Below are 22,980 nucleotides of genomic sequence, written 5' to 3'. Positions count from 1 at the left end.
GTCCCTCCACTGGTTCTCTCTTCACCTCTGCATCAAACACAAGCTTCTTGTCTTTATCCCCCTTCATAACGTAGTCCCCCTACCTAACTGATCCACTAACGTACCATGCCATCAACCACAGCCTTGCTTCCGTCAGCATTACTAGCCTTTAGTGACCAGCTTCTTCCTTAAACATCTCTCTATTTTCCCCCACACTGCCCCATATGTGGGAAGGACTCCTGATAAAATCCCAGCAGCCACTGCTTTATCCTCCTTTAAATCCTTCCTTAACAGTCCCCTCTGCTGGGATGCCTACAAAACCCAGGATGGAGCATGGTTGGGATGGTGAACTGTGATTGTCCCTGTTTACGTTCTTTCCTTTTTTTACATTCTACCTCTGCCCTCAGTTAAAAAAAACCAAACTACCATCCATGTAACTAACAAAGCTACGTCAATTCCTCACTGCTTGTATATTGTATCCCCATCTCCTACCCCTTGACTGTGTGCGTCTTTAGACGGCAAGCCCTTCCAAGCAGACAGTGCGCATCTGTACAGTGCCAAACACAGTGGGGGCTTCCAAGTAGGGCCTTTTGGAGCTACCATTATATAAATATTTACTAATAATGATGATGAGTAAAGACTGAAAAGGGGTGGTAGGATTGGGCCCAATAATACTTCCCAAAATGTAGCATTTTTTTATTATGAGGATTTTGAAGCACTTTTCACACTGTAAGACAAATTCTTTTCTCAGTTCAGGTCTGAAACCCCACTGGGCTCAAGGCTGTACTCAAACTGGGTAACACATATGTCCCATTAACTAATTAAGCCTCACAACATACTTGTGAGGTGGAAAAGGAGCAGACAGGGGCCCATAACTGGAATGCAGTCACCACTGGTGCAAAGCACATGGGCTGCTTAACACTGCACAGAAACACTAACAAGAATTAAATATGAGATCACAGGCAATATAAATGGTTGATATTTTGTGGAGAAGTGAGTGACACGTAGATCCCATAGCTCAAAAGTCTTTGTAATCTTGGCTCTAGCCCTCTATGATAGAAGTTTCTACCAATCTGAAAACTCTGTTTTAATTAATTTAAATCAAACTTTGTTTTCAGAAGAGACTGTTTTTTAAGTCCTTTATTCTAAAACAAGCCTATAACATGAAGGCTGAAATGTCAGAACTCATTAAGAAAAAAGAGTTGTGCATAAAACACCAAAGAAGTGCATCTGCCATGGAAGAGAAAGCAGCAATTTTGCTACAATCCTCTCCAGAAGCCAGAGTGTACAGCAAGTATTCCCCCTAAACGGATCGCTAGCTGGCAATTTGATCAACCCTGAATTAGAAGCTGGAGTATTAACTTCCCTTGTGGCTGTAAGAAATAAAAGGTTTAAAAACCATGATTTTAAATGTGCCCAAGGGTATATTTACAGACTAGCTAGCCAGATTCCACACTGACTTACACACTGTTGCAACTCCGTTGGCTTCAGTGGGGTAGCATGGCATACAAGTGAGCACAGAGTTTGGCCCAGTAACTAGCCATTATTTTCTTTATATATATATATATATATTTCCCTCTGCCATTCTGACTGAAACTAAATTGATTTATTAATCTGATACTGAATATTGGTGCCAGACCACTACTTAATTCATCAGCTGCCTAAAATGAACTTTAACATGTAATTTCCAAGGCAATTTGACTGATCAGCAATAACATAATTGGTTGCAAATGTCCTTCCTTCTATTTGTTTTAAGTGGCTTTTTCATTAAAGCAATGCAGCCAAGTAAATAAATATGATTTTACTAAGATCTAAGGCAGGCAACAGCTGAGAAATGGATGAGATTTGGGAGGGGGTTGTGTAACACTGCTAAGCCAGCGTTCATTCTCCAGATACTCTCTCTTGCATTGTCCAGTGCCAATGTTTGCTATGAGAGAAGCTTCCTCATAGTGAGAGGCTCACTAAATGCCAATTCTAACTAAAAACCTGGCATCAAATTCTGACCAAAGTCACTGGGGTTATTGTTGGGTCAAATCCCAAATTCCTTACTCAGAACTTAGTCCGGTGGGATGTCCCTACAATGAGTAAAGACTGAGAAAAGCCCTCAGGATTGGACTCCTTATTATTATTGGGCAGCATCCAACATCTCACGTCAGGTAACCTAAATGAACTGCCAGATTTTCAAAAAAGTGCTGTATGCCCAAAAGCTCTCATTGAGACAACAGGACCTGATGAGTACTTTGGAAAATTGGGGCCACAACTATTAAAAATCATTTCTGTAGCACTGTAAATCTACATCCCCTTATAAACATAGATAAACCATATTATCTTACAATATATACAAGACAAAAAAGAGATGTCAGAAAGGCAGTTTGTGATGCAAAGCTAAATGGAGGGTGAAAGGTCACTGTGAATCATAGCACAGGACTGCACAGATGTAACTGAGGGCAAACTGCGAGGATCTGAACTGGAGGAAGAAGAAAATAATCTATTTTAATGACAACTATCACATAACGTAGTATGCCACTGAATTTTCACATACCCTTTGTGATGTGCTACAATACATTCTAACACTGTAGGCAGGATGTAGATAAGCCCTTGGTATGTGCTTCGTTATACTCTTCCATTGCTCATTTTATTCGATTCAGATTCTGTCACGCATAATTCTACTGATTCTAGCTCACTGGTGCTCATATTCTAAAATATCGGTAACAGTGATAGACTGGCCAGTGAATAGTGGTTATAGAGTGACTTCATAGCAATGAAACATTATTGCAGATCTTTCACTGTGAGTCACCAATATGTATTGTAGGAGCAAAGGTCATTAAAAAAATGTCAAAATAAACAAAGGAGTTGCGTCAGAAAAGAAATAAAAACCCAACCTTTATTTTCAAATCCTTTTGGTAGTTTAGAACTTTTTACTCTTCATACTTTTTAGACTGTGTCAAACACAATCATTGCTTTCCTTCCATGAGCCTCCTGAAAATATCTGAAAGTAATGCAGTCTAAAGTGAACAAAATTAAAGACTAAACTACTGAACCAACATAGCTTTTAGAGCTACAAGAATACCAGTTGGGTAGCCACAAAAAGGCATTTCCTTAATTGATTCTTAAAACCAACTGTAACCCAGATTATTGTTAAATAAGTGGGATTCAAAATGTTTATACCACATTTCTCAGTCTGTTGTGCATCAGTAAGGAAAATGGATTGCAGGTTGCAGCTATGCGAGAATCAGGGATTGTATGTACAGCACAGTTTGCAATGGTAACACAGCAAGGTTAGTGTACAGAAAGATGGCGGACAACATGTAACTATTACATTAATATAGAATGGAAGCCCCTAAGGGTAGGGAAAGTGACTTTTTCTATGTTTGGACAGAGTCTAGCTCAGACACTGCTCAGTAAATAATAATAATACGGAGCAGGTTTGTAATTGGCCTGTTCCGATAACATCAGACTGATAAACCTTGCTTTTCATTGCTACATATAAAATCCAGCTGAAGCCACCTTGCTTATAAATGGCAAGACTACAACCTTTACTCAGAGTAGCATGTGAGTAATTCCATTGCAGCAAGCAATATTCCTCATATGCGGTAAGCAGAATTGAGTCCAAAATAACAATTCACACCGCTGTAGTATTTTGTGGGAATCAAAAGAAAATGTTCCAAGAGCTGAATTCTAGTTTCAGACAAGTGGCACATATTGGTGCGTCTCTTGAATGATCCACTACCAGGCGTGTATGTGCAAAATGCAACAGGAGAGTTTTCTTAGACACGCTGTAATGTGCTACCCCAACTCACATGAGATTTAGAATTGGCTCTACAGTGCGCTTGTTTCCATGCCTTTCATTACTTCCATCAGTTAATGAGACTGCTTCTCCTCAAACCTGAATCTCAGCTTCACAGGAGTATGAGCCCCCTAAAACTAGGACATTTCTCATGAAAGGAGCATTGAATCAAAAGGTTGCTTTTTATGTGAAAGTAAATCTGACCCAACTAATTGAAGGGGATTTTTCCCCCCCATCAATTGACCCTCTGAAATTATTCACCTATATCTTTTGCAGGGGGCTTTAGATTTTATTTTCAGCAGTATCAGAAGTTATATTGTAATAGATGTAATATTCCTCAGTAGGGAGCTTTCATCAGCTTTCAATGATCTGTCAAGGGCAATGGCTGTTTCTTGGCATTAGAAAGCTTCTGTTAAAAACACCAAAGGAGCAGCTCTTTTACTAACAATACAACATTAATGCCAATGAATCAAGTTTCAGCAGCATTTGGAAGCCAAATAAAAATCTCCAAATATAAAATAAAATAATAAAAAATAAAATAATAATAATAATGTAGAAAAGTCATAGATAAAGTGTAAAGGGCTAATACTTGTAGCTTCATTTCAAAGGACTTTAACATTCTATTCAGTGTCTACACTTAGAGCATTAGAAACCAATCAATACAATAAAAACTCCTGTGGCTGGTAGTCTGATTTTTTTTCTACTTCCATCCTTGCTGCTTCATCTCTCCTGCAGATCTTCTGCCTCCGGGGTGCTGGGAACACCTGAAATGGGTGGTTCTTTGCCTTTTCAGCCACCTGTAGCAGTTTTCTAGACTAAGACCCCAGTTCTATGAGCCAGTCCCACCACCTTCTATTCAGTTGTGTGCTATCTAGACTACCAGGGAGCCCGAGATGCTCCAAACCCTCATCACACACCAGCAAGACTAGGGGTTGACACAGCCCAAGTTCTGTGCCAGGTTAGAATGTGCATAGTTTAATGGAATGCAGGAAGTGGAATGCACTTGGGCCAGAACAGTTGTCCATCAACAAAGGCCCAATCCTCAAAGGTGCTGGACATTTCTGTGGGAGCTGTTGGGGAACAAATATTTAATAATGAGCTCTTCAAGCTAGCAGACAAAGGTATATCAAGATTCAAGGGCTGGAAGTTGAAGCTAGACAAGTTCAGATTGGAAATAAGGTGTAGATTTTTTACAGTGAAGGTAATTAACCATTTACCAAGGGTTGTATAGATTCTTCATCATTGGCAAATTTTAAATAAAGATTGGATTTCTTTTAAAAGATATGCTTGGAGATTTGCACTGTTGTTGCCTGTGCTGTGTCTGTTCTTTGGACAGATGGGGACTTGGTCTCCAGAGCTCTTTTCAATCTGGAACTTAAGTGAACACTGTGACACTTCCCAGGGGCACTCAGGATTGGAAGGCACCTCACTACCACCTGCCCTTAGTGTAAGAGAATCTTGTCTATTCCTGCTGTGGATCAGCTCCCTGAAACCACCTGCCTCTGGCAGCACAAGCACTGCCTTCTAGGCCTCCTCAAGCCTCATTCTCTCTATATGGGATCATGACAGGCAAACAGCAACCCCCAAATCTTCCAAGTGATCCTCTGGGGTCCTCAGCCCCTGTTCCAGTGAACATTCCCAGAACTCTTAAATCTGCTATTCCCAAAAGAATACTGTACTACTCACCAGCTTGTCAGACTTAACTCAGGATCGCCACTTTGCTTAACACACACACACACAGTGAAAACAAGAATAAGTTTACTATCAAAGAACAGAGATTCAAGTGATATTGAAGAATACTGGAAACAAATGGCTACATATACAACGAAATTATAGCATGCTTTCTAAAGCCTAAACTTAACTAACGAGACAATCCCCTCTCTCCCACTAGATAGCTTACCCCAAGTTCTTTCCCCAGCATTTACAACCAGTTTGATTGAGACCCCTTCTCATAAGATCAAACCCATTGGCAGCTTGTCCTCACAGACTGAAGGAATACCTGGGAGTTCATCTGTATGTTCTGAAGTTCATTCTCTTACCCCTAAACAGGATAGCTCCTGCTGTTTTCTGTTTTTTCCTCCAGCCCCCACAATCTATTGATTAGCCTTTTCCTCAGACTGTAAACAGTGTCCACTGTGAGTGATACAATATTCAGTTTGCATATGACCAGCCAGAGTGAGATAAGCATCTCTTCCCCACATCTTCCAGGAATATGTGCATTACCTGTTGGTAACCTGTTTTAACTCAGACCTAGAGAACATACTTCTCAATTTATATACATAACTTCTCACATATTTTCCATACAAACATCTCCCAATGATTATCATGACTAGTGTGACTCAGGCTTTCGTTAGAGACTTTACATGACTTTTTAGTGAATGCAGGGAATCTCTGTACCCCTGTGCCCTCTGCCAGTTGGTATCAAGAGCGCCTTGGGTTTCAAACAGTAAAAATATAGACAGTAAAAATGTTATATTTTAAAATGAGAACATCAGTGGGAGCCTGGGTCTGAGCCCAGCTTAGGTCATTTTGGAAATATCAGAGGTAGATGATCAACAGTTTTTATTCTGTGGCTTCTTACTTTGTACCATGCTTTTCCTGGGCCTGATTCTCATTTACATTAAAGTTACTTTAAGGCCCCTTTACACTGCCAGAGAGGGGCAAAGAGGCAGAGGTGAGTGAGAATCAGGCTCCCTGTTCCTGGAACAATCACACCTGGCATGGCTCTCATTCCACCTGCACTGGGAGGATGCTTAGCTGCCCACACAGCATCTTCCTGAGACTTCTCCCTCCTTCCTGAGATTTAGGGAGGCCTCTCTGCAAGGTCCAGAATATGCATGTGTGGACAAGGCAAAGAAGGGTGATCCTGAGGGGGTGGGGAGGAAGAGAAGTACACACATCGTCCCCTAGCCTGGTGCTGCACTGGTGAACCTCCCTTCCCATCTAGGGGAAGGAGTCCAGGGGCAGCTGAAGCTGGAGACTCCCTGCCAACCTGGCTCCAATGCCAGGGAGACAGAGCGAAGGGGCTGGAGGCTAGAAGCCAGAGCAGAAGGACGGGACCTTCCCAAAGCTGGATCAGTGCGTCTGGAGGATTCCCAAGGTCCATGTAGATCTCAGGGAATCAGCTGCTTTTGGGGGTCTGAACCCCTTTTTCTTCCAGGGCATCCCCTCATCTCGAGTGGAATAACTCAGAGAAAACTCAGTGAGGAGAACCTTGTGGAGAGAGGGGGCAATCAGGGCTACTTTACTATTAATTATTATTATCACCACCCCAGTCCTACCAACTATGTGAAGAGGCGAGTCTAGGGCAGAAAAGGGGGAAGCCATAGGCCCCAAAGTACCCTGGAAAGTAGGTTGCTAAACCTGACCTTGTCAAACAATATTTGTTTTTGCTGAGAAATGTCCTCTCTCTAATTCAGCTGTTTTTCTGGGGAAATGGAATGAAAGCCATCTTGCTAGGTACTCATGCAGGTTAAAATGTATTGAGTGAATGCATTGATTTTCAGAGCCCCCATCGCTGTAGCAGCTTTATCAAAATCTGGATCAAAAGCATTTATTGAGCCCTAAGTGTGAGATAGTCAGAGGGCCTAAATGAATTGTGCAGCTGTACAGTTTATTGTGGAAGAGGCTGCGTTACTGTCTGGTGTGGAATTTTACATGCTCTGTCAATCAGTTAAGCTAGAGGGCAGAGTGTAGCTAGAGAGCAGAGCAGGGCTCCCTGTATTAGTGCAAGTATGTTAGAGATGCTCTCACTTACACCAGAGTGAGTCCAGAAGAACGCTGCTTATTCCAGCTTTACACCAGTGTATGCAAAAGGCAGCTCTGTGCTACCTGCTTTGCCCAATTCCCATAGAAGGCAGTGTTTGAAAGAGAAGAGTTGTATCATTCTCTGAACTGAGCTGTGATGTTACTTCAGGAGAAAGAAGGGCCAAAGCCTGGTCAATACTAAAATGTTAGGTAGACTCACTTACATTACTCAGCGATGTGAAAAATCCATACCCCTGAGTGAGCAGTTAAGCCAATCTACCCCAGTGTGGGCAGTCCTGGGTCAGTGGAAGAATTCTTCCATCAACCTAGCTACTGCCTCTCAGGGAGGTGGACTACTTACGCCAATGGGAGAACCCCTCCTGTTGGGGTAGACCATGTCTACATTGAAATGCTACTGTGAGGCAGCTGTAGCACTGCGGCTGTGCAACTAGTAGAGTGACCAGACAGCAAGTGTGAAAAATCGGGACGGGGGTGGGGGGTAATAGGAGCCTATATAAGAAAAAGACCCAAAAATCGGGGCTGTCCCTATAAAATTGGGACATGTAGTCATCCTAGCCATTAGTGTTTCAATGTAGACAAGTCCTCAGTCTCTCCTCTCAGATACATTGCTGCAGCCCTATGCATGTACAAAGTAGGTGTGAAATGATATCGAAACAGAAGGGTACCTTGCACACCCACTGTGCCCAGTAGTGAAGAATTAGAACATAAGAATGGCCATCTGGGTCAGACCAAAGGTCCACCTAGCTCAGTATCCTGTCTTCTGACAGTGGCCAATGCCAGGTGCCCCAGAGGGAATGAACAGAGCAGGGACCTGGTGAAATACAGAGGGCCTTGGTCGTCTTACCCTGGCTGCCACCCACCCCTGGGTGGTGACCCACTCTCCTCTGGCCCATAGGCCCTGCGGCCCCACCAAGGAGGGCAGCCTTGTTGACTCTGGCAATTAGGCCATACTGCTCTGAGGATAAGGGCAGTTATTTGGACTCAGCCACAGGGCTATAACACTCCTTCCCAAAGGGTGACTGAGTATACTTGCCCTGTGACAGTTCCCTTAATTTTCTTCTTTTAAGATTGGGTTATAACTTTGTTCCTCATTGGTCTTCTCTGTGCCATTTGTTATTTATAGCCAGTAAAACTGAAATTATTTTCAGTGAAATATCATAGATTTTGCCCACTTTTGAAAAATCAGTATAAACTAATTTACACTGAACATTAGGACCATATTTTTAAAGGTATTTAGATGTCTAAAGATGAAGAGACAACTAGTGAGATCTTCAAAAGCGCTATTGAAATCAATGGACATTAGACATCTAGGAGCTTCTGAAAATCCTACTAGGCACCTATCTGCATCTCAGAGTGCTTAAATACCTTTACAAATCTGGCCCTTAGTTACGTGTAATTTGCCTGGGATGCTCCATGGGAAAATTATTAAGCATAAATCAAATTTACTTTTTCATTACTAAAATTCTTGCTACAGTAACATACCATATAAGGCTAGAAGGGACCATCATGATCATCTGGTCTGACCTGCACAGAATCTCATCCACGAACTCCTGTAATAGACCCATAACCTCTGGCTGAGTTACTGAACTCCTCAAATCTTCATTTAAAGGCATCATGTTACAGAGAATCCACCTTTTACTCTTGTTCAAACCAGCAAGTGACCTGTGCTGCTTGCTGCAGAGGAAGGTGAAACCTCCCCAGGGTCTCTGCCAATCTGACCTGAGGGAAAATTCCATCCAAACCCCAATATGGCAATCACTTAGATCCTGAACATGTGGGTGAGACCCATCTCTGCTTTAACTCTGCATCTTTCCATAATAATTATCCCTAAAGTTATACTTAGTAGTTTTTATTGTTTTTTAAAATCAGAAGTTACTTTGTAACCAAAATTGCTGTATAGAAATGATCGCTGGAGAACAACCTTAGTGGTCAGGCCGTTGGCCTGGTGGGGGGCTATACTGCTTGGTTCTATTTCCCAATTCCTCTGCTTACCTGTTTGTGATATTAAGTAAATCACATAACCTCTGTATTTTATTCTGATTTCATTTACACCAGTTTAATCCAGTGATTTGAATGGAGTTATTTTTTATTGATACCGAGGGAAGTAAGATCAGAATCATAGACTTTAAGGTCGGAAAGGACCGTTATGATCTTCTAGACTGACCTCCTGCACAACGCAGGCCATAGAATCTCACCCACCTACTCCTGTAACAAACCCCTGACCTATGTCTGAGCTATTAAAGTCTTCAACTTGTGGTTTAAAGACTTTACGATGCAGAGAATCCTCCAGCAAGTGACCCGGGCCTCACACTGCAGAGGAAGGCGAAAAACCCCCAGGGCCTCTGCCAATCTGCCCTGGAGGAAAATTCCTTCGTGGCCCCAAATATGGCGATCAGCTAAACCCTGAGCATCTGGGCAAGACTCACCAGCCAGACATCCAGGAAAGAATTCTTTGTGGTAACTCAGATCCCACCCTATCTAGTATCCCATCACAGGCCATTGGGCATATATATCGTTAATAGTCAAAGATCAATTAATTGCCAAAATTAGGCTATCCCATCATACCATCCCTCCTATAAATGTATCAAGCCTAGTCTTGAAGTCAGATATGTCTTTTGCCTCCATTGCTCCCATTGGAAGGCTATCCCAGAACTTCACTCCTCTGATGGTTAGAAACCTTTGTCTAATTTCAAGTCTAAACTTCCTAGTGTCCAGTTTATATCCATTTGTTCTTGTGTCCACACTGGTACTGAGCTTAAATAATTCCTCTTCCTCCCTGGTATTTACCCCTCTGATATATTTATAGAGGGCAATCATATCTCCCCTCAGCCTTCTTTCGGTAAGGCTAAACAAGCCAAGCTCTTTGAGTTTCCTCTCATAAGGTAGGTTTTCCATTCCTTGCATCATCCTCGTAGCCCTTCTCTGTACCTGTTCCAGTTTGAATTCATCCTTTTTAAACATGGTCATCCTTCATTAAACATGTGGAGACCAGAACTGCACACAGTATTCCAGATGAGGTCTCACCAGTGCCTTGTATAACAGTAACTAACACCTCTTATATCTCTACTGTGAAATACCTCACCTGATGCATCCTCAAAACCAACATTAGCTTTTTTCACAGCCATATCACATTGGCGGCTCATAGTCATTCCTGTGATCAACCAATACTCCAAGGTCCTTCTCCTCCTCTGTTACTTCCAACTGATGTGTCCCCAATTTATAACAAAATTCTTGTTATTAATCCCTAAATGCATGACTTGCACTTTTCACTATTAATTTCATCCTATTACTATTACTCCAGTTTACAAGGTCATCCATGATCTTCCTGTATGATATCCTGGTCCTTCTCTGTGTTAGCAATACCTCCCAGCTTTGTGTCATCCGCAAACTTTATAGCACATCCCACTTTTTTGTGCCAAGGTCAGTAAATAAAAAGATTGTTTAAATAAGATTTTGGTCCCAAAACCGTATCCCTGAGGAACTCCCACTAGTAAACCTCCTTCCGCCTGACAGTTTCACCTTTCAGTATGACCCGTTGTATAGTCTCCCCTTTAACCAGTTCCTTATCCAACTTTTCAATTTTCATATTGATCCACATCTTTTCCAATTTAGCTAATAATTCCCCATGTGGAACCGTATCAAATGCCTTACTGATAAAATTGAGGTTAAATTAGATCCACTGCATTTTGTTGCTAAAAAATCTCTGTTTACCTTCTCAAAGAAGGAGATCCAGGTTGGTTTGGCACGATCTACCTTTTGTAAAACCATGTTGTATTGTCCCATGTATACATTACCATTTTACCTTGTCACTCAATGTCCTTAACTATTTTCTTCTTCTTCAAGAAGTTTTTCCAAGACCTTGCACATTACAGTGTCAAACTAACAGGCCTATAGTTACCTCAAGATCACTTTTTTCCTTTTCTTAAAGAATAGGAACTATGCTAGCAATCTCCAGTCGTACGGCTACAACCCCTGAGTTTACTGATTCATTAAAAATTCTTGCTATGGCTTTGCAACTTTCATGTGCCAGTTCCTTTAATATTATTCTTGGATGAAGATTATCTGGGCCCCCCCCATTTGATGTCCGCATTCAGCTGTTCGAGTTTTGGCTTCTACCTCCGATGTGTAATATCTACCTACCATTATCCTCATTTCCATTTTGTCAATTTGCCATACCTTAATCCCTAAGGCTCCTTCCTAGTCCTCATTAAAGTACTGGAGAAAAACGAGTATTTGTTTAGATATGGGGCCATGCCTAGATCATCGTTATCCTTAACCTCCACTCCATCCTCTCAGATGACTTTAGCGTCCCACTTCTTCTTTCTTAGTTTTTTTTGTTTTCTTCTTATTTATATGGCTATAGAACCTTTTACTGTTGGTTTTAATTCCCTTTGCAAGGTCCAACTCTACATGGCCTTTGGCCTTTCTCACTTTATCCCTACATGTTCTGACCTCAATAAGGTAGCCTTCCTTGCTGATCCCTCTCATTTTCCACTCCTTGTAGGCTTTCTGCTTTTTCTTAATCACCTCTCTGAGATGCTTGCTCATCCAGCTTGATCTACAACTCCTGCCTATGAGTTTTTTCCCCTTTCTTGGAATGCAGGCTTCTGATAGTTTCTGCAACTTAGACTTGAAGTAAATCCAGGCCTCCTTCACCTTTAGATCCACAAGTTCTTCCGTTCAATCCCCTTCCCTAACTAATTTCCTTAATTTTTTTAAGTTAGCCCTTTTGAAATCAAAAACCCTAGTCACAGATCTATTTTTGTTTATTCTTCCATTTAGTTTGAACTGAATTAACTCATGATCGCTTGAACCAAGGTTGTCCCCTACAACCATTTCTTCTATGAGGTCCACACTACTCACCAAAATCAAATCTAAAATGGCATCCTCTCTTGTTGGTTCAGCAACATCCAGGAAAATCTGAGCCCTATTATTACTACTAGCTCTTGCCCTCCAGTGTATATCTGGGAAGTTAAAGTCTCCCATGATCACACAATTCTCATTAATATTTACTTCAAAATATTAAAGAGGTCTCTATCCATATCCAAATCGGATCCCAGGGTTTTTTTGCACACCCCAATCACTATCCCAGGGGAGGCTCTAGTAGCTTTCTTTCCCAATCAGATCCCTTGTGTCTCAGTTCCCCTATCTGTAAAATAGGGATAATAATACTTTCTTGCCAATCTTCCAGGGATGTTGTAAAGATCAATTTGCACTTGAAGACTTTGAAAATGTAAAGCATTGTATGAGTGCTAGGCATTAGTATTCTCATTCAACAACTGAATGAAGGCCTTTCCTGTCAATTCATGTCTACTCTCCAGTCCTCCAGCTGAAATATTTTGATTCCTCATCTGGTATTTTGTCTACAACTATGGCACTTTCCAGTCTTTGGCATCTATTCCAATTCCCATTTCTTTATTTAGCTATCATCAGTCCTTCCAGGAACACATCCTGCCTTTTCCCATTTATTTTATTTGCTGTGATCAAATTGTGATGACACAAAAGGCACACATACATAATCTAGACCCATTTTGTGCATATGTAACTTTTGGTGTGTAGTCACCCACATGGGCAATCTATAAGCACAAGCCCCGTTTCTGTACAGAAAGTGTAAATGGCATTTTGTCAGTGCAAATTCTATCCCTTGCACGTGAAAAAATGTCCGCCCAAGTGATTTCCCATAGAAAGCTGCATGCATACAAATACAGATTGGCCCAAAACATAGAATCATGATTCCATGACATAATTCCTCTCATTGCCTCTATTTTACATATTGTATTCACTGGATATTTTCCTAGCTATGCTGCATTTCTTTGAGGTATCATGTATATGAACCATTGATAAGGTGCATTATAAACCTCCATCTTTAGTTTAGATTATGTCTACACTGAAATCCAATGTGTTATGAATCTTGGGTAGACATACCTGCGCTAGCTTTAGGCATGCTAGCATGGCTAAAAATAGCAGCGTAGATCTGGTACCATGGGCTTCAGGACAGGCTGCACAAGCCTGCCCAGAACCTAGGTACCTATTCACTTTATTGAAGTCCTTCATGCCACATCTTCACTGCTATTTTCAGCCGGGAAAAGCTAGTGTGGGTATATTCACTGAAGCTGCAAATACACCTTAACTTGCAGTGTAGACATAACCTTAGACTAACCAAAACATAATTTCTGTTAACGTGGATAATGTGTTCAAATGAAGAATGATAATGTAATTAGTGTACTGGAATTATGAGGCAAATTCAAAATTCGTAAGAGGATATAGTTTTTTCACAGTTTGTTCATAGTTTGTTATTAGAATGTGGAACTCACTGCTACAAGATATCATTGAAGCCCTGAACTTAACATGATTCAAAGAGAATTAGACATTTATACAGATAAATAGAATATCTAGAACTATATTTTTTGCTAAAAAAACCCTGGAAAGGATATAAAATTTCACATTCAGGTTTAAGGCCAAACTCTAACTACTTTGGAGTAGCATGAGACCTTCATGGGGGACACATTATTGTGCAGCTGTCTACCGCGGATTCCTTGAATCTTCCTTTAAAACATCTGAGGCTGGCCACTATCAGAGACAGGTTACTGGACTAGATAGACCATGAGCCTGATCCAATCTGGCAGTTCCTGTTTACTACACAGAAGCAGATCTTTCAACCTCTTAAGTGTGTTTTGGGACCCACACTCTTTCATATGTCCTGGTTCAAAAGAGACATTTATTTACGCAGTACTCAAAGGAGACCAAAGCTCCAGATCAAAACATTTCTAAACTTTGAGGAAATCTGATCTTGATCCAAACTCCAAGGCTGGCCCCTCACTCCATAATGGACTGAATGAAAAGCCTGGACCTGAACAACCTCACACTTTGGAAAAGTTTTGATCCAAATCTGGAACCAAACTTTGCATTTTGGAGCCATTAATGATGGCTCAGTGCAGTTGGTAACACTCTCACTTTAGGGCAAAATGCAAAGCTGTGGGAAACTCAATGGTATCAAATGGGGCTCATGCAAACCTTTTTGGAGATTCTGAGCAGAGGGGTTTGCAGGCCCAGAATTTCACTTTGAGTTTCAGGTTCAAATTAACCCCTCCAAATCAAAGCTAAATGCAGATGAGTCCCTCAAATGTTCTTGCTTTCATCATGTATTATTAAAGGTCGCAGTGCTCTAATCCCAAGGTCATGTGTTCACGTCTCACCTTGTACCTACTGTTGACACCACAGTGCAGTATTGGAAGGTGCAGCACTGTTTGAAGTGCCATCTTTCTGATGAAACATTCACTTATGACCATCTCTGGCATCTGCCCCAGGTAGATGTTAAAAAGTCAATGGCACTTACAAAAAAGACTGGCTAAAACGCTAGTGTTCTGGCTAACATCCCACTCAAAGGGGGCTACGTGAGAGCCACTCTCAAGCATGTAGGGGCTGCTACATCAGCCCATGCCAGAAGGACCCTCTCCCATAATTGTCTAACCCATCACTTTTTCAGACACCGTGAGATATCCTGAGCATGAAGGGCTCTATGTAAAATGAAATTCTGTTCTATTTACATACATTTTTAAACTCTCAGCTTTCGCTTGTTTCCTTTCATTTAATCAAAGAGCTGAACTTCTTTTTGGCGACATAATTTGTCAGCAGGTTCAGTTTATACCAAAAAATGTTGATCAAAGGACAAGCGGTAACTGTTTGATATGCTGTGTGACAGCAAACTAAACAGGCATTATAGCTTTGCATCAGCAGCTATGCATATAAAGCTTTTATTGGCATTTCCATTGCAACCCATTATTCTACCCAAGATAGATGGTTCAATGGCAGAAAACAGATTTTTCCCAGACACATTACATTCAATAGCTCCCTGCCCAGGTTATGATACAGAGAATTGTTGCTCAGAGTTCAAGATAGGGCCAAAGACAGAGCACTGGATTTATAGCTGAACTTACCTAAAGTTTGGGGTGTGATACACATGGCTATGTAACTGAAACAATATTATAATTTTAGTTTATGTGTATTACTCTCTTTAAACCCGCTGTCTCTGTACCAGGCTCCTGGGAGGGCAGTGTGCTTGGAGGCAATTTTAGGTGGAGGGTCTTCTAGTGTGTGAGACACACACTTTGCTTTGTATATGATGGAGATTTTACATTTGTTCTTTCTGCTTAAACTGAAAAGCACATTTTTTCACTTTGCAAATAAAATGAGGTGGTTGGTGCTGGCTCAGTATGACATTGCAGCGTGCAATCTAGACCAGTGAGGGGCTATATGTCACCCCTGCACTACAAACTTGAGTACCTCATGGTCCCTTGCTGCTGTAGCTCCCTCCTGGGTCACTCACAGACAGCCTTCCAGCCTGCAGGTAACACCCTGCACATCTGTGTACAGCTGCAGTCTGCTAGCCACACCCCAGTCACGCTCTGGCTTCACCAGCCTTGGTTACCACTTGCAGGGTGATCCTAATGCACTCCTAGTCCCAGATTTCCCCCAAAATGTGTTCTGGACAGTCCAGATATCATAGGTCTGTTGCCTCTTACAGGGATCAATATACAATAGTCTGCTACCCTAAATGGGGTTACCCACACATTTCACAACATTGGATTAGTTTTGATTAAAGAATAAAACAAGTTTGTTTAATTACAAGAGAGAGACTTTAAGTGAGCATAAATATAAGGCATTAAAGTCAGAAATGATTAAAAGAGAAATGAAGATAAAACACTTTCTAGTAACTCTAACTTATCAAACTAGACTTGGTTCAAGGTGAAGTCCCTTACCACATGTTCCCAATAACACTGCTGACAAAATTTTCAGGCCAGGATTTAAAGTACAATTAATGATTATTATTACTTTACAGCATTTAAAAGTGTGTTAAACATTTCTCAGAAGTCACAGAAAGACACTGTTCCTACCCCAAACCTAAATTTTATATGGGATGATATGAATGTGACTAACAGTAGGAAGAGGATGGAGAGAGGAAAGAGGGGGGTTATAGCAATATGACCTTGTGGTTAGTCAGTTTAGGAACATGCACAGGAGATGGTACAGTTACAAAATGTAAGAAGGATAAAAAAATAAAGGATTTAAGATCGTGAATATCACTGACTGCTATTTTTATTATTATTATTATATATATTAATGTAGTTCCTAGGCACTCTAATCGTGGACCAGGAGAGCTAGGTGCTGTATAGACAAAGAACAAAAATACAGCCACTGCCCCAGGGAGCTACAATAAGCTTATATATTCACCAAATGCAAATTTCAAAGTGTACAACAAACCTGTAGATGCTACCACAATAGAGACATTAAAATAAATAAAATAGCAATCGCAACAGCAGGATTTTATACGCACCTAAACAATCTGTAATTCGCCTTGTATTGGCTAGTAACATAACTGCATCCAGATGAGGAACGAAGCCAAAACAACAGCCAACTTTGGTCTATTTTTTAAAAACTTTTCCTCTTGAATCTAAGAAAATGTATCACCACACTGAAGCTTGTCAGATAGTACAGCCACCCAACGGTAACTAACCCAGTGCAACCAATGGCACCTGTACATATGATCTGAGCACGTGCAGGTCATCCTGTGCCTCCCTAGACTCTAAGTAGGAACAGGATTGAATTGTGCAAGCAATGCATTCTCCTCTCAGAGGGAAGGATCCTTATACTTTGGCCAGCTCACAAAAGGTTGCAGAGAGGCAGAGGGAAGGGATGGGCAGTGAGCATAGGCACACACCTGTGAGCTACAACACAGCTGAAGGGACTAATTTTAAGCTTTTCAGCCTTGACAAATATCCCTTTTAAACAAATACTTGACAAGACAAAGGTTCTGTATCTTCAGTGAAATACAGGAAGATTTGGTAATGTTCTCACTACCCAGGTGCCTTAATCAAGGGTCTGCTAATTTTCCCAAGTGCCTTCAGCTAGAGGGCAGTATATAAGCTTCCCCAATGCAGCCACCGCAGTGCCCTGATCCAAGGTTTTGGTTCAGCCTGTTATAAAAAGGTTTGAGCTGGCCTGGAATTGAATGTTTGCCAAGGAGGAGAAGTTTAGGGAGAGTTAAATGTATTTGTCTGGCACAACTGAATTGGAGAAACTATTGTCAGCCCTTCAACAGTCAGAGACAGGATAAAGATGAACAACATAGCCTCTAAATGACATTCCTCTTAATGAGGCTTACATGTTCCATGAAGAAGGCAAACAAATCCAGTGATTGCTACTTGGGCTTTAGCCCCCTCCTTCATGCATGAATATTTATGGCTGCCTTTAACATTGGACAGGAGTTATCCATATTCCACAAACAGTTGCATAGCTGTTAAATCTCTTTAAAGTCTAAATCAGGAGACTTCTATTTAGGGAGAAATTGTCCTCCACCATCCCAAGGGCAGTCTTTTGAAACTGATTCTCTCTCTCTATTCATGCAGAACTCTCCGTCTACATTAAGATGCACACACTGTATTCAGAAATTTGTAGAAAGGAAAGAATGATTCAAAGGATGATATGTTGAGTCCTTCATTTCTGGTCTACACTACCGCAGTAAATCGATCTAACTTACACAACTTCAGTTATGTGAATAATGTTACTGAAGTCAACGTAGTTAGATCCACTTACCATGGTGGCTACACTGCGCTGTGTCGACGGGAGAGCATCTCCCTCTCTTTCCCAAAAGTACCCAGTCCCTGCAAAAGATCCATTTTTATTAAAGCCTTGAATCCCTGTCATGACTCATCTCACAAAGCTCCCCTTTAAAGCAAATGGACTTAAGACTTAAAAGTTCTTCTATCTAGTAAGACAAAAAGGTTTCCTTACTTTAAGCAGGAACAAAATGTATGAATGAGCGTACACATACTGTACTGTAAATTATAATCAATTCTGCCTGATCAGGATTAGCAATGTATGGCAAGGCTCTGTCCCCAGTCTCCTAGACAAACTATAAATAACATCCTACAGTCAAGGTATTTGTAAAAGAAATACAGTTATATTACCATCATGACACTAAGCTTGTAGATCAAAGACAGTGTCACTGTCTTCAAAGGCTGGTGGAAGATGCCTTTAGTAAGGAAATCCACACACATCCCCATGCCCAAACATATGTCAAGGGGAGAGTGTTTCAACTTGTTACCTAAATGACTTGAAACAAATCAGATGTGAAACCATATGGGCCTGCGGCTTTTCGAGACTGTAAACTTTTTTATTACAGATAAAGCTAATGGCCTGTGCGATGACTCAGCCTTCTCCTCAGGAGCTGCATAAGATTAACCAAGGAAATTTGAAGTTGATATGGGAGAGTGCAACAGAGCATGTTAACACTAGACTATATGAGCTTATTATATTGTTCCAAGAACATACAGTATTTAACGCATCTGATGGATACCACATCAGCAGCAGGAATACTGCAATGGGGGTGCCCAAACTTTCCCCTATTGAGGGCCATACTGTCAAACTGGCCAGGAGCCTAAGCAATACCTAATCTGCATAAAATCTAATACACTGTGGCCACTCATCTCTAATGCAGACTACAGGTCTCAGAATGCATGTTACATCTTGAGCCAAGCACCCCATCCATTTAATTTAAGATGGATCATTGCACATTTCCAAGGCTGTTCCTACATAGTAAAGAGTAAAATCACTAGCCACTTGGCAGAACACCAGGGGATGTATTTTGGCTGAAATCCTACATACTGGACACAGCGCTAATATAGTGCCCATCATTGCAGCATCTAATTGCTGTTATCTCTAATGTCAGGCTCCTCTATATTTTTGCCTCAGTTCTGTTCTGAAGGCCCCACATTCAAGCTGAGAGGGTCACTCAGTTTCCACAATCCATTCAGTCTTTGCCATCAGCTGTGGTGCCACTTAAGGCATTTTTGTGATGTGATGTGGGCACTCTGCAATTGATTTTTTTTATTAGTAGTAGTATTTTTAAGATGGCCAGATCCTTAGTGGACGTAAATTGACATAGATCCATTGATTTCAGTGGAGCTACAAAGATTTATAGCAGCTAAGGTTCAGGCCCTTTATCTTTATCTTAGAATTTTTTGCTTTCAAACATTTTTCTAAAGTAGCTACAATATTCTATGATAATATAGGGCTTTTTCTGATCTGCTTTTTATCTCTGATTGATCTGTAATTATAAATTTAGCTCTATCGTAACAAAATTTTTCTGGAAATTATACTTGCAACATTGCCTAGCTAGGTGTGTTTACCATAATCAATCATTCTCATTGTTCATCTTTTGTTTCCCAAAATACAGTCTAGGGAGAAGCATTAGTTTTAGAGTGGAGTTGCAATATATATTCCTGAAGCTGCAATTCACTGCTGGATGCAGAACAGGGGAGGGCAGGAAGGGCAATGTTTGCTGGAGTTTCTCATTGCTTTCCGCTGCAAAAATGTTATTTCTAACAACAAAACTACATGCCTGATACTTGTTACTTTAATCTGTTCTTAGAAACAACACTTTTTCCTTTTTAAAGTTTACATTTTACTGACTTTTTCAAATGGCACAAGTTTGGTCACTATAGCTTTTCATCCTTGTGGCAGTTCTGAAGGTCCAAAAGAAAAATTGCAGCAGAAATGCAATGTAAGGAAACAAAAGAAACACTAGTTAGTCTGTAGAAACTGAAACTTCCTTTGCTGGACCCTGTCGTTCGTGCTCAGATCATGTAGGTCCCAAGTGACTTTGTATGGGTGCCACTGTCTCACAGTTTTGAACAGCTCTACTGTTTCATATTTTGGGTTCAGCAAATTCAATAGGACTCAGTCCCTAGGTGTTTTGACATGGATGAAGTGGTTATAAAAACACGGGAAACTTGAAATTTTCAACACAGGAAATTTTATATTTTACAATAGCCTCAGTAAGAGTGATGCTGCCAAACTCAAGAAATTTACTGTAGAGGGAAGTCGTCTCAATATGGAACCAAACTGTGATCTATACTAGGAACCTGAAACAAACTTGGTGAGGCTGAGATTTAGTGCTTTTGTGGTACAGTAGCTTGAATGCAGACAGAAAAAGAATGAAAAATGTATTTCCGCTAGGAAAGTATATTCATATTTTTAATAAGAATTACCTGGTCCACTGTGTAAAATGATATTTAGGACCGCAGAAAAATATTTGCAGTATCAAATGATCATAAAACAGAATGGAAGGCCCGAAGTGGAGCTAATGTGGAGTTCAACGTGGCTCAGGAATTTGCCAATTCTGTTTTAAAAAATAAAATTATTTGTCCACTGTCATATGGTATTGCTGAGATGCATATTTGTTGAAGCAGAAGTTGTTAGGCTCAGAATAATTTAATTTAGAGTGGTGAAGGTGTGTAATATGATAGCCCAGCTCCCCAGTTCTCATGGCTAAAACCACACCTACATTACAGCAAAGATAATACATCGAATGGGATGTCTTGGTCAAAATATCAGATCCCCTGGCTTTCCAAAGATTACTATAAGGTCATATTAAATCTGTGCAAATTATATGTAATATTCAAACAGATTCCATGAGGAATTGTTTGAGGGGCAATAAAAGCAAATAAAAATGAACAGCAACCTATGTGCTGCCTGTTGCAACAGGGAGCAGAGTAGAAATCCTCACTTTGTGCCAATGGCTCTGGAAGTCTCTCTAAGCTAGATTTAATGTTTAAGGTGTGTGTCACATTGGAACCACGCTCCAATACATTCACCATGGAAGTTATACATAAGAAAATATGCACTGTAAATATCTGAGGAAGCACAACATGCATGTCTTGGTAGCAAACTATATATATCGCTTGGAGAAGTAGCACCCTATCTTGTTCTGGCAATAGAACAATGTTTCATAAAATGCAGTAAGTAAACTTATGGATTTGACTGTACTTCTAAATACAGATGGGTCTGAACACTACCAAACTGGGGTGTCTGACTTTCCCAAAGGTCAGGATGTTTGGATTCAAACCATTAGAGAGAGGATCTCAACTGCATCTGGATGCAGGGTTTTGATTTGGGCCTATTATCTCGATGTAGTTTGTTAGTATTATATTATAACTGAAGAATCTTTGTGAACAAATTCTCTGTTTCTTAATGTTATGACCTAAAGTGGGTGGGGAATGGCTTAATGGACAAATGATCTAATTTAACATATCTTGTTTCCATAGAGCCATCCACAGTTTTAAATCCCAGAATCATTGCCACAGCCCATCATCCCACCAGAGCAGATAAACTGTGCTCCATGTTGCTTACTGTGTGGGAGATCTTTCTGAGGAGACCTTAAAAACCAAGGTCCTGTCAGCTTTGTGCTGATAAGGACTCTGTAGCACTTTTAATGTAAGTCAAGCATTTCCCCTTTTGCTGTGCAGTGCACTGTGCATCTGTTGGCTCCTGGTGCTGCCCTCCACCAGAGCTGGCTGTATTTCAGGAGTGCTGTCTGTATATACTGTGTGACACTGCTCTATGTTACACCCAGCTGCCTATCACCTCCATAAGGCATTACAGTAGCCAGGATCGGCCAGAATTTGCAGCTCTCTGTCTATTCTTTACTTCTTCCTCAGGGCTGTGAGGAGACTGGCACAGAGCTGGTGATGCTGACCCTATGATGCCCTGAAGATTTCACCACAGGAAGCCAGCTTTGTCTGCTTTACACTGCTAGAACAATGGAAACAGCCTTATTGGTTGCCAGAATCTGGTTTGCCCGTGGTGACATTCTCTGCCAGTTCCATGAAGCAAGGAGGATGTTCATGTGTTGAAAATCATCTGTTAGCTAGAACATAAAATCAATGTATTTAAATGTGTTTAATGTGTTTTTTAAGAGAAAGTTTCTTGGAAGATTGCTATTTATATACACCAGTGGGGACCTAATGATGTATTTATACTTCTTGGAGTTTTTTTCTTATATTTTTGCTGCCTCTGTATCAAGGTTCTGAATGGTCACTTGCTCTCTGATGTGTAATTTTCTAGGGCTTATGTCATCAGCAAGTTTCAGCCAGGCAAAAGATCAGAGGCTTTGATTTCCATTCATCTCTACTTAACTAAATTGAAGCCACATCTGGAGAACATAACTGATTCTGGAAGCCCTAAATATATATATTTTTGATACTGGATAATTAATCAAAGACTTAATCAGTATGCATGTTTTAACCTGCATGGATGTTAGATCGCAAACCACAGGCACTGATGAAATATCTTCTCATGCATATTTTCCCAAATGGTCCTGGTGTATAGCACTCTTTGTTTAAAGGGCATTCAGCACTGGGGATAGGTGCCATTTTGACAGTCTCCGAGAGTGAAGTCAGTTGTTTGTCTACAGAATTAGTATAGCATGAATGGTAGCAATACAAGCTTCTCCACACTGTGCCAACAGCATGCCTTCACTTTCAGAATTTTGGTTCAGTTCAGCCCAGTCTGATGACAGAGGTTTCACTGTGAAATTTACATCTAGATCCAGCTTTGAATCCTGAGTTCTCCCTTCCCCAAGCCTGGAGGTGTCTGGATTCTCAAAG

At 40.8% G+C, this 22,980-nt stretch overlaps 1 long non-coding RNA gene across 1 annotated transcript in view; it reads left to right on the top strand.

Annotated features, from left to right (window-relative positions):
• Window positions 1-22,633, top strand: part of LOC142047125 (uncharacterized) — a 53,226-nt gene extending 30,593 nt beyond the window's left edge. The window contains exon 3 of the long non-coding RNA XR_012656306.1: window positions 22,033-22,633. This is a non-coding gene — a long non-coding RNA (uncharacterized LOC142047125). The remainder of the gene's footprint in view (window positions 1-22,032) is intronic.
• The last annotated feature ends 347 nt before the right edge of the window (window positions 22,634-22,980 follow it).

The sequence above is a fragment of the Chelonoidis abingdonii genome, chromosome 7 (genome assembly GCF_003597395.2).
Source record: "Chelonoidis abingdonii isolate Lonesome George chromosome 7, CheloAbing_2.0, whole genome shotgun sequence".
NCBI classification, from domain to species: domain Eukaryota; kingdom Metazoa; phylum Chordata; order Testudines; family Testudinidae; genus Chelonoidis; species Chelonoidis abingdonii.
The sequence above is the reverse complement of the archived record's forward strand: the minus strand, read 5'-3'. Positions and strand labels throughout refer to the sequence as shown.